Source organism: Rhipicephalus sanguineus, chromosome 9, assembly GCF_013339695.2.
Source record: "Rhipicephalus sanguineus isolate Rsan-2018 chromosome 9, BIME_Rsan_1.4, whole genome shotgun sequence".
In the NCBI taxonomy this organism is placed as follows: Eukaryota; Metazoa; Arthropoda; class Arachnida; order Ixodida; family Ixodidae; genus Rhipicephalus; species Rhipicephalus sanguineus.
Genome location: NC_051184.2, coordinates 95,678,637 through 95,689,070, shown reverse-complemented (window position 1 = coordinate 95,689,070; position 10,434 = coordinate 95,678,637).

Genomic DNA, 10,434 nt, shown 5'->3' with positions numbered 1-10,434 from the left:
AAAACACGACTGCTGTTTATTTCTTTGCAATGTCATTTCAGAGCAACCTAAGAGCCACATTGCTGAAATTTGTTGAAACGAAGATGCTTAAACACACACACACACACACACACACACACACACACACACACACACACACACACACACACACACACACACACACACACACACACACACACACACACACACACACACACACACACACACACACACACACACACACACACACACACACACACACACACACACACACACACACACACACACACACACACACACACACACACACACACACACACACACACACACACACACACACACACACACACACACACACACAACACACACACACACGCACGCACGCACGCACACACCCTGTTTCGGCTAGCAGCACTTGAGCGAATGGTAACACTTTGTGCTGCTTTGTCTCAGAAACACGGGTGAGATTTTTTTAGTATCCAACTACAATGGACTTGTGCACAGTAGTCAACGAACAAAAAGAACGGAATGCTGCAATATCCGTTGCACCAATATGGCCTCTATACGCGTTTGAAATATAAAATGAAAGGTCAAGTAGCTTGAGCGCCCACTTTTGCGAGGCACAAAAATGTTTGTCGTCATATAGTCCAGTGGATGAACGACATATATAAAACGATCAGAAATGGCCTTTGGTTTGGCGAGTACTGCGTACAATAAATGATACAAGGGCTTTCAAAGGCTTATCAGAATAAAATATTCGAGTTAGTAATGATAAAAAATACAATCGCCATTTGTGCATTTATGTGATGAATTTACGATACAGAACCCGTTCTGTCACGCGGTTGCTTCACGGGCTCGCAGGTCGCAGGTAGGATTATCGGAGAGCACCAGTGCAGATACGCAATCGCTATCATTGTGTTAAATATTTCGCGGTATGCGAAGTACCACAACGGGTTTTCACATCAGCTAGTATTCCAGTGTGCTCTTTCTTGAAGGTAGTGAATGGGCGCGACGATATCGAAGGAGTCGACTAAACTTGATTGCTGTATACGTGAGAACCACTCGGTCGGCCGTACGACTATGATCAAAATACGGCACGCAAAATAAATGTAGATTCGAATCTGTATGCAGCTTTGCTCTTGTTTTGCCTGTGCATTTTCCTTGAATATGCAGTTTCACAGTTCAGTTGAGTGCCTAAATCTTTTCAAGGCTGAGCTTTTCAAAGCTTTCTCCACCTCGCCTGGTTTGCACTGCCTCCGTGATCGGTTCATTTCTGTGCAGGCGACAACTTTATGTGATGACGTCATATACTTTTGACGATATGTGACGACATCACGTGATGATTTTTTGCATTAGACATGTTGACGCCGCCGACGGTCAATGTTTGCGTTTGATGATCGCCTTAAAGGGGTACTGATACGAACATTTTCAGCGGTGTTTCTGCGTCAAATGAAGGGTCAAGACCTCAAGAGCCTAGAAAAGATAGTGCTAAGCGCGAGTGCGCCCTGAAAAAGTAGTTGTAGTATGTTTTTAAAAGCTAGTTTTGGTTCGTACTGTACCCTGACGTCACAGCACGGTATAAGGTTCTCGTCACGTGCTCGCACAATATATAGTGACGTTTCCACGGCCGCTTCGCACCGTGGCTCCATCTGTGACGCACAAGCGTATAATTTGGAAGTTTTGGTGACGCACAAGCGGCCATCCTAGAAGTTTTGGTACCTAACGTCATCACAACTAGCCAGACTGCTGCGTAAAGTCTACAGAATTTGTACTGTAGCCTGACGTCAAGCTAGTGTCGATGTCAGTAGGTGCGCCATGGAAACATTGACTTTAATATCAAATTAAAGTATCTTATCAGCATTTGCTGAGCTTCACACTTGCTCAGAGCCATCTCTGCATACAGGAGATTTGTATGGCAGAGTAAACTCGCCTTCGAATAAAGGTGTCAGTACCCCTTTAATAAGGCTCTACGCTTACGCGTCACTTAAACAACTCCAAGGAGGTTCTGAGTGGATTTTTAGGGGCGACACCTTAAGGTCGAGGCATGTCCCGTGTCCGGCGGGCCGGCGGCGTGTCTTAGTTTTGCACGGAGTCCGCTAGAGGTGCTGCGGTGCACATAAGGGTGCATCGTAATCGTGACAGGACAATTTAAAACTCCTAGAAGCACAAACCCTTTACACTAGTCAGCGATTTCAACGTAGAAATTATAGACCTTAGGACCTAGCTTTGTCGTCGACGCTCTGCCTCTGCCATGGTGGTTAGAAAACCGTTGCTATAGTCGAAACATATGTGTGTATGTGAATCAAAAAAGGGTTTACAATATACGAACAACAATTGCACTTTTGAGAAAACAATATAAAACACCTACAGGCACAAACCCTTTATACCAGTCGGCGACTTCAACGTACGCTTTATGGACCTTAGGACGGAGCTTTGTCATCGACTCTTTATGTCACTTTAAATACACGAGAGGACGCTGCGGTGCAAATGCGTATGTAAGCGCTTTCCAGACCACACATTCTCTTTCTGCCATGGATGAAGACGAACGTAAGGCGAAGTATGCGGCGGCTCAACGGGAACGCCGACGACAAGCTGTACTCTGGAGGCGAGGACGCGAGAAGCGGCGGCAAAACGACAAACGGAAGATTCACGGTGACCGAACGATCCCCAGAGCTTCGCGCACTCATAATCATTCACTTCGTAGATAGGCGTGGATTTTTTCATTAATTAATAATTCATTCATTACTATGAGTACCAGTGCTTCTTTTGGTAGATTCTGGCCCTTTTCTTGGGGATGAATTCCTAGCAGATATTTAATCTGCACAATTCAAGGCATTTTCTTTACGTTGTAGCATTTGCCTAAAGAATAAAATGTAAACATAATTTACTTTTGTAGCACAACTTGTTGCGCATGTTAAAAGTTTAGCTATTTTGGAACATGCGGCCGAACTCTGAGATTCAACCGGACTTTAAAGGTGGTTTGTCATGATGACTTAATCTAGGTGGAGCTCCTTGGGTTTGGCTGCATTGACTGTTATCGATTTCCATGGGCTCGATCTCTCTATTGGATGAACCGGATGAACTATGAGAAAGCCGTTGGACAAGTTATTTCTCCGCTTTTATCGTGCAATACATGAAGGAGGGTATAAGCGAAGAGTTTTCGCATTTATTGTGAGTCATTAATTAAGATACAGGTTTGGGTCAAAGGTGGCACACCATGCAGATGGGCGAGTGATATTGCTGCCAAGGTTAAAAAAAATCTCACTGATTACGGTCTTTTTAGCGGGATTTGTGGAATAAAGCAAAACACAACTATGGGAATTACTATGGCAGTGTCAAATTCTCAACAGGGTGTCTTGCGCCCACAGTAAAAAAATGGCAAAGCTTGCGTTGATTCGAGCGTGGCTTAACACGGCAAAGCTGTTCACTTTGGAGTTTGTCATGGTTTCGCTAGACTTTCCTAGGTCTTAAATGGTCTTGCTAGGTCTTGCTAGGTTATGCTAGGTCTCAACCCTGTTCTGCTTCTTTCTATCTCTTTCTTTTTTTCTCTCACTATTTCTTTCTCGCTCTTTTTATCTTTATTTCCCTTACTTCCCTTTCATTATCTCTTTCTGTCTGTTTCATTGTTTTTCTTTTTTTTCTCTCTCTTTTGTTTTCTTTCTGTCTTGCTCTCTGTTCTTTCTCTCTCTTTTATGTGTGTGTTTGTTTCTCTGTCTTTATATGTGTTTATTTTTTGTGTTTATTCCCTTTATTTCTCGCTGTTTTTCTCTTCCTCTTTCTGTCTATCGCTTTCATTATGTCTCTCTCTATTTCTCTCTTTCTGTGTCTCTATTTTAAATGCGAAGCATTTCTTAGCGAACCTCAGGCACTTTGGGCGTTTCTATCTATCTATCTAGCCGCCTACGTCTGGGTGCTCTCCCGGTCGTCTGCATAGGTTGTAATATACCAAAATTTGCATAGCATAGTATGAGTGTATGAAGAACACGATTCACTGCTGATGACATGAATAACGCATAATACCTGTCGCGTACATCATGAAACCCTTTCCCTCAGTCACGTGTGGCACACACCCCCATACCAGAGTTAATGTTATGTGGGTATGTGCCACAGGTGATAACAGAGTTCAATCAACGCGGTAACCGCGAACAAACACATTGACATGGAAGGAAAGCTATAATAATAATAACTTGTTGTCCCAAAACCATGATATGATTTTGAGAGACGCAATAGTGAAGGCCTCCGGAAGTTTTGCCCATCTGTTATTCCCTAACGTGAACTTACATCGCACAGTAAGCATGCCTATAGCACTTCACCTCCATCGAAAAGCGACCACTGCGGCCGGGATCGAACCCGCGACTTTCGGGTCAGCAGCCGAGCGCCGTAACGACTACACCACAACGGCCTTCGGGTCAGCAGCCGAGTGCTGTAACGACTACACCACAGCGGCCGACGCAAGGAAAGTTAGGGAGCTGAAGACGGAGCATCCCTGGAAAACGGTGGGCTACCATCCACTCGTCGACGTGGTCATCAGCGTCGACCACGTGGATTACGCAAAAACCGGGGTCAATGCTTCCCACAATAACTCTGCCGAAAGGACCATGTCCCTCATGATTACCGGTGACTTCAGCATTGATTTATCAAAACCCAACAACGCCTGGTTCTCAGACGGCTTGAACGACAGCTTTGATGTGGACAGGGCATCACAAGACCTCGATGCCACGTCCAGGACAGAAGGCATCATGGATCATTTCTTCGTAAAAGCCATCCACGGTTTCCACCAGCTCTACCTATACCTCGCACTTCACTACGCTTAGACCGTTCGTAGCCGCGATCACGAACGGATCCGATTAACAAGTCCTGTCCAGCTGCTGGCGCTCACTGATGACGGTGATGATGACCTTATTCAAGAACTGCCAAGAACCCCTTCCACACATGCGCACCGGTTCGTGAAACGTGCGTGCGTTCTCCGTAACAACTGTAAGGCAACTCTTAACAACTGCAACTTTGACTGTAACGTACGTGCAGTGCGCCTGCGCGTGCCACTCGGCTGGGTATATATCTAGGAAAACTTTTCTGAATAAAGCTTAGTTGCGAGTATCACCTGTCCCGTGCATCTGTGTTCCTTCATTGTCCTATTCGAATTCGCGATATCCAGTATTGAAGAATATAAGCACCACATGTCAGCTTACAGCGTTTGGTGTTGGTAACACCTTTGTTGATGTTGGCATCGTTAAGCAACTGTAAACAACTAGTTATATAATACATATGCGACTCTTCAAAATATGTTTATGCGTATATCATTCGCACATTTCTCTAGCGTCATTCAGTAACGTTTCGCTCAATGGGAAAAATTGCTACACAGTCACCTTCCTGCGCATGCTTCGTATAACATCGATTCCCACGGTACGTGGGATCTGCCGAATTTAAATTTTTTTTGTATCTCTCTTTTCCACGAGTTCGTTTTCGTTTGACACTTGTACTGTACACGGTTGTGCGGCTTGCCCAATTCCTGTGACGCATAGTCACCTGAAGAGTTCTGCAGGACGGAGCACAAGTTACCAGCAGCTCAAACAGTTAAAGGGACTGTATACCGCTCGGAAAAAAATTTCTGATTGTGGTGAAAATGAAAAAGATCGTTCGTCACATCGGCGGAAACGAGCATGCTTTTGTCCCACAAATAAGGAATTATATTTTTATTTGATGTTGAAAATCGTGAAAGAATGACCGCTAGCGTCACCCAACAGCGATGTCGTCAATCTACTGGTAGGACACGAAATCCTCGCCGGCAGACTCATTTTGCTTGAAAACAAACATGTATAACTTGAAGCTGTATTTTAAGCACTTGAGGCAGCTTTCGGTTGCGTCAGGGAGTAATTTTTTGCTTTTTTTCTCAAGCATCCAAAAATGCGCCGTCTTCGATTTCGTCTGCTTCAACTCATGCGCTATGCTATGCGGCCCCGCGCGCCGGTCGTACTCTGCCCCTGCATTGTGGTTAGGATGTCTCACACGCGCTGCGCTGTGAAGGCGTGCATTTATCGTCTCTTAATGATGAATCAACCTGGCTTGGATTGCGGCAGCAGTGCCAAAATAAACTCATAGGCTGCGATTACAGCAAAACAAGTGTTCTGTAATCGTATAATAAGGCTTCATTTAACCGCTAGTGCGCTGCAAACGACTGTTACATTCAATACATTAGTGTTCAGCGAAAATAGAGTAATCCTATAAAAATCACGTGTGCTTTCGGTTTTAATTTTTACTGGCACTACAATCGTCATCGCCTCCACCAACCAGTGTTGTGCGCGTGTTTCACGCCAATGGAAGAAGACGGAACGCAGATCGAAAAATTTTAAAAATTTCTACTGACTTTCCAGAGAAGCCGCTGCAAGGTTGGACACTTCAGACGGTACGCCTTCTATTGCGGTACAAAACAGAGAAGCGATGAAGGACTGTAGACAGTCCCTTTAACTGTAAAGGGAATGAAGAGAGCGCGTACGCGTTTATAATGACGATAGTTTTTACGACGGATCTCAAGTTACCGACAGCCTAAACATCTTCGCTGTTAAAAGAAAAATGTTAATGGGTATGTCGCAGATATGGGACGCCATGCAATGCAGGGTTAAATGCGGCCTTTTCTGGCCTGTATAAGGCAAAATCATGAGTTAATTCGAAGGCGCCTATGTGCGAAGTTGAGGCGGCTGGACAAAGGAAGACTACAAAAAAAAACATGCTGGAGTGTAAGCTGTCGCAGCGCATTACCGGCAAAGGTGAAGTCATGGTTCGCCCCCCGTTTGTCTCGGAAACATGCTCTTTTCGGTTGGTGCCCGCTTAGAGTTGAAGTGGTTTTGCTCTGTTAATCTAAACGCCAGGCTAATTTTAAGGTAAGAGATGAATGTCCCCAGCGAAAGTAATCTACCGAGAATAGTATTGGTGAGTTCATATTCAATAAAATTTGCCTAGAATTGACCCTCCTTAAGGAAACTTCTAAAAAGCACACACGTCGAGCCGAATCTGTTCCCGGAAATTACCCTTATTAAACCGGGGAAAAAGATCCTTTTCCTCGCCACATTATAACGTTTTTATCTTGCAACTTGTAAGATAGCGGATCCTTAGATTCAGTTTCGAGGCATAACTTCAACTCCAGCGATTTTTTTAAAATCCTCCTTGGGCAGAACATGTGTTCTCCACATGCTCGACCACAGACGTAGCAGCAGTTGCCAAGTGACCTAAGTGTACGTGTGTAATGGCGTTTTTAACTGGGACATCCACAGCGGCCGCTAAAATCCTGTGGCGGCCATCCCGACTTCCCCAAACAGAATTTGCCAATAAAACACGGGAACGCTCCTCGTGAGATCTCGCTGGAAGTTCTGTATGCACACGCCACGTAAATCGGTTCCGGAAACTATTCCCTCTTCCGCTGTGTACGCTTTCATGGCAATCTTGGTCGCTGGAAACCGTGTCTCCAGTTGCCCGCAAACTGACGGAAGATACGTATGCCGCCCCCCCTTTTTAGGGGCGTAGCTCCTCAGTCTAACCTTGTCCCATGTCAGGCGTAACCGCGGCAGTATCTCCCGTACAGTATAATAGATGGCGCTGTCCCATAGAGATGCATGCAAACTGCAGTTGGGTGATGATATATACTAGACGGCGCTGTCCCATAGAGATAGAAGAAAAAATAAATAAAAATAAAAATAAAGGAATAAAAATAAAATAAATAAAATAAATAAAAACTAAAAATAAATAGAGATAAATAAAAAATGTTAAAAAATTAAAAATAGAAAAAAAAGAAGGTAAAACGGAAAGAGGAAAAATAAACAAAGCGGCGTATCGCCTTGATTACTGCTGGGCGAAACCACTGAACATTTCACGGTGTACACATGATTGCTTCAGGAGCTTCGCCCAAGCTCTTCATCATTCACCCGTGGATATGCTGTGATTTTTTTTATTTTTCACGGAATGCGCGATTTGGCGGCGGGGCAAGTGAGAGCGATCCGCCGCGGACAGAGTTGCTCTGAAAGGCCCAATCGAACGCGCGAACCGCTCCGAATCAACCAGTGAAATATCAGAAAAGGGCTATTTGCGAAGAAATTACTTCTCAAGGCGTCATTTAGAATTCAGTTGAAAGACGAAACTTTAATAAGAAGAGGACGGAAACGTCACAGGTATAATAATAATTGTTGGCGTTTAGAGCCCTAAAACCACGATATGGTTATCAGGTACGCCGTCGTTGAGGGCTCCGGAAATTTCGACCGTCTGGGGTTCTGTAACGTGCACCTAAAGCTAAGTACATGGGCCTCAAGCATTTTCGCCTACATTCAAAATGCGGCCGCCGCGTCCGGAATTCGATCCCGCTACCTTTGAGTCAGATGTCGAGCACCATAACCACTAGACTAGACCACCGTGGCGGGTAACTTCACGGGCAAGGGAGCTTTTCGCACAAACGTGATCAGTGCCGTGTTTACAGTTGACGCTACCATTCTGTTGAGCAACAGTAACGGAATCAATGAGAGGCATCGAAAGGCAGGCTTTAAAAAAAAAATTAGACATGTCATTGCTGGGGAGCAGCGTGTTCAGAGTTTAAGAGAGGCTGAATGAATTTTTGTTAGAGGGTACTGAAACGGTCAACTCGGCGAAAACATTTAAAAAGCGAGGTAGGGCGGCACTCTGGTATCGAAATCGTAGTGTGAAAGTCGCGCGGTTCCTCGTGCATTTGCCTAAGAGGACTCAAAGGTGAAATCCATCTTCTACTTTTTCTTCAATTCCGAATGCATTGATCCTCCTCCGAAAGCTTACTGCACCTTACGTTGTTTTGCAGTGTCTGTGGAATCGGCGCACCTTTGGCCAAGCGATGGTGTCACGTGAGGACGCCATCGAGTCCACGTCATAATAACGTCGTGATTACATCTTGATGACGTCACAAAGTTTGTCGATGTGTAATCCATAACATGATTATTTATTGCGTCATCCTACATGTCGATATCGACGCCGCCGATGACGACCGTCAATTTTAGCGCTTGATGAGGCGCTTAAGGCTTCTTTCGTGGTGTTTAATTGTCATTCAGGCACCTGTGCGACAAACCTTTGCGTGTTATGGACAGTACGGAGTTACAAAAATTTTTCGCACCCTCTAGGCGCTTTCTCTCTCCTTCGGTACCAGCGAGCGCGCTCAAAGCTACGCAGAAAGGTTGGAGAGGTTGACAAGGGGGGCAAGAAGCTATGTCTCTTCGTCAACGTGCGTCATGACCTTGAGCACTTTATTTTCTTTTTTTCTTAGAACGCGTTGTTTACTTTCAGCGTGATCGCGAGCGCGCACGTGGGTACGTGGCGCCATCCCGCAGCGGCCGCGGTAACTGTGCAGCTCACGATGTCCAAGTCAGCCATTGGCCGTGGACTTCGTGTTTATGGCACGGTCATTCGGATATATGGCTTCATTTGTTGAGAGCAGAGCAAGGGATTTCTATCTGACTTTGAGAATTAGTTCTAAATTCTATGCCGCGTGCAGCGCTATAATGTTTGGCTCACGTGTTCTCAGGAGGCTGGACTGCCGATCGGCAGCGTTTTCTGACCATGCTAAAAAGTGTTGCAGGGTACTCTTAACATTTCATCAGAGGCACTGCAAGCTTCCTGCACCTCACCTTGTTTTGCAATGCCTCCGCGATCGGCCCACCTTTGAGCGAGCGACGATGCCCTGTGATGTCGTCATTATGTGACGCCACGTTAAGTGATGCCAGAGAGTTTTGGCGATCTGTGTCATTATGATGACGTCATATGGGGACGCCATGCTCTACTCTTACGCATCAGGAGGAGAAGGAGAGGTTGAGGAGAAGAAAAGATGGTATTTCTGCTGCCCTAGTTGTGAGCGTGACTTAGACAGCTCCAAGGGGGTTAAAGAAACCTCCTTGAACAACTATCGAAAGAATTTTAAATGCGAAGCATTTCTTAGCGAACTGCAGGCACTTTTGCCGTTTCTATCTACGTATCTACCCGTTTACGTCTAGACGCTCTCGTGGTCGTCTCCTTAGATTGACACATACCAAAATTTGCATGGGAGGGATTATAGTGTATGACGAGCAGGTCATTACATCAATGGCGTGAGATACGTGTCGTGTACGTCATGAAACCCTTTCCTTCAGTTATGTATGGCACATACCCGTATACCACGGCCCATGGAATGCGGGTATGAGCCACAGGTGATTCACAGTCTGTATCAACCCAAGAACGGTAATTACAGACTTTCAAAAATCTTTAAGCGATCGCGTTATGTAGCTTGTGTCGCAAAAAAATGCGGGACAGGCTTCGGCAGCGTTCTCGCTGAGGGAAATATCAGAGGGACGGATAGATTGAAAGTCGCGGTTAGAGCTGTAATCCAACCCAGGCCTCCTGAGTGGCAGTCAAGTATTCATCCACACAGCTACCCTAGAGCTTGAACTGCTTACAAAAAGACTCTTAATGACTTGA